The 2,500-nt window shown below is 48.6% G+C and overlaps 1 protein-coding gene across 1 annotated transcript in view; it reads right to left on the bottom strand.

The window, feature by feature from the left end:
• The window catches only part of LOC311328835 (arf-GAP with dual PH domain-containing protein 1-like), a gene marked incomplete at both ends in the record, with an annotated part of 6,938 nt that overhangs the window by 953 nt on the left and 3,485 nt on the right, over positions 1-2,500 (bottom strand). The gene's annotated exons all lie outside the window — the stretch shown is intronic.

Below are 2,500 nucleotides of genomic sequence, written 5' to 3'. Positions count from 1 at the left end.
TACAACGTAATTATCTAAGCTGTGTGACTTATAGTTTTCACGGTATGACAATGTGTTCTGCAACTGCGCTCCCCTTTGAAACATATGGTGCCGGACTCTAACCTTTGAGCTGCTAATTTTGCATTTTTACCCTTTTTCTAACTTGTTGCCATGCCTACAGTGTTTAAGCTATACGGACATATTAAACATAGAAATGTTCTGCAAGTTCTCAGGATTCCTATGGTGTCAAAATATAAGCTGTAACATTTATAGTTTTTGCGATAGAGCTGTCTGAAGCGGACCATGTCTAGGATCAGAGTGTCAGTTGGGATTAGAGTGTTGGCAGCTGTTGCTTTTTTTTTAATTTGTGTGCATGTGCAGCCTCTCTTAAAGGTGCAGGCACCCTTTCATAACTAATGTGGGAGCACAGAACTCAGCTAAAGTGGAATAGAGACACATGGGCCCTTTTCCAAAATGCGTACTTGTCCGTACTTGCGTCCTTGTGAACTTGTGAAATGTCATCAGTCGGAGCCCAAGTACTGTTCCAATTCAAAAGAACACAAGTACCAAGTCTGCATCAAATGCCAGGATGTGTTCTTGCTCCGCCCATTTTATGGAGGATGCATGTGAGCAGACTTGTGAGGACTTGAGACAGACAGATATCCCAGAATTCATTTCGCATCAAGCGGCTGTGCTAACGGTTGTTAGGGCAACACCATTGAAAATACCTCTAAATAATCTAAACTAGTAGAAACAGATGTTATTTGGATAAAATGTTCACATAATTGGCTTCAATGGTGGTAATTATCCACCTGAAAAGCTATGAAAACAATAACAATATTTACTTTAAAACTGTTTAAAACGCTTTTCAAAATCCTAGCAATGGCGGCTGCCGGTGTCCATACAAAACAGCTGAGATGGTGACGTCATCAAGGACGCTGCTGTTCCAACTGCTGAATGACTGAACCTGCGTCCTCCCGTCCTCGGGAGTTCATACTCCGATGAGAACTTCCAAAGTCCGGACTAGCAAGGACACAAGTCCCAACTTGTGTGAACTTGGTATTGGAAAAGGGCCATGATCTTCACTGGTGGGGGCCGGTGGGTAGTCCGGAGAGGAGTACACCGTCCCTGACTGGCTATGACCAAAAGGGGCGGAGCCTCGCCACCACGCCACTATCCACGCCACGGGCCCCACAACTCAGCCCCAGAGTGGCCTAGAGACACACAGTCTTCACCGGTGGGGGCAGGTGGTTGGCCCGGAGAGTGGTACACTGTCCACGACTGGCTCTGACCTGAGGGGGCGGAGTCTCCCCACCACGCCACTATCCACGCCACGGAACCCACAACTAAGCCCCTGAGTGGGCTAGAGACACGGTCTTCGCCGGTTGGTGCATAGAGATTGCCCGGGGGTCATTGCACTGCTTCGCCCCCAGCTATGACCTGAGGGGGCGGAGTCTCCCCACCACACCACTGTCCACGCCACGGACACCACAACTCAGCCCCTGAGTGGGCTAGAGACACATGGTCTTCGCCGGTGGGTGCATGGAGATTGCCTGGTCCGTAGTAGTTCTAGCAGTAGCTGTTACATACAGCTGCAGCAGCTAGCCCACCTCACATTTTCTCCAGGAAATGTACTTTCTAGTTATTATTGTTATTATTATTATCATTCATATTTAACTGTTAATTATTGTGAGGAGAACATCAGTGGAACAGACTGGTACAAATGAGATGACTGCAGGGTGTGTGTGTGTGTGTGTGTGTGCGGTTGAGGGGGGAGGGTGTCCAACAAGGAACCTGACAAGAACACAAATTGGCTCCAAACTCTGTGAGGTAGAAGTGCAGGCGGGGGGGCGCCCCCCGGGAGGCTCTTATCTGACCCGTCAGCTCATTTGCAGGCTTTCGGCAGGGACGGACCCTGAGGGTAAACAAGCAACCCTGCTCTGTTTGGCTAAGCCCTGACTGTCACACACACACAAACACACACACACGCACGCGCAGACACACACACACACACACACACACACACACACACACACACACACACACACACACACACACACACACACACACACACACTGTAACCCTCTAAAACACCCAATTCTTTTTCGGCAGCAGTTTTTTGAGATGTGAGGCGGTTTGAAAGTCAAACCCAGCCAGCAGGGATTGTGGAACTTCACAGATTTTAGAGTGATCGCAGTAGTTAACACAAGGGCTTTCTCTCTAATTGGCTTGGTGTGGCTGGTGACACACACACACACACACACACACACACACACACACACACACACACAGACACCCGTGGCATGTAGACAAGGCTTGCCTGAACACGCGCTACTGCAACGTCGTTCAGCTTCCTGTATCAAGAGTGTGTGTGTGTGTGATGGCAGGGCAGCAGACTGCTACTACCTATAAGAGCTATATCTGTCTGGTGAATGGGTTTACTACCTATAAGAGCTATATCTGTCTGGTGAATGGGTTTACTACCTATAAGAGCTATATCTGTCTGGTGAATGGGTTTACT

Source organism: Borostomias antarcticus (assembly GCF_949987555.1).
Source record: "Borostomias antarcticus genome assembly, contig: scaffold_1206, whole genome shotgun sequence".
NCBI lineage: Eukaryota > Metazoa > Chordata > Actinopteri > Stomiiformes > Stomiidae > Borostomias > Borostomias antarcticus.
Note: the sequence above shows the minus strand (reverse complement) of the source record. Positions and strands in the feature narration are given on the sequence as shown.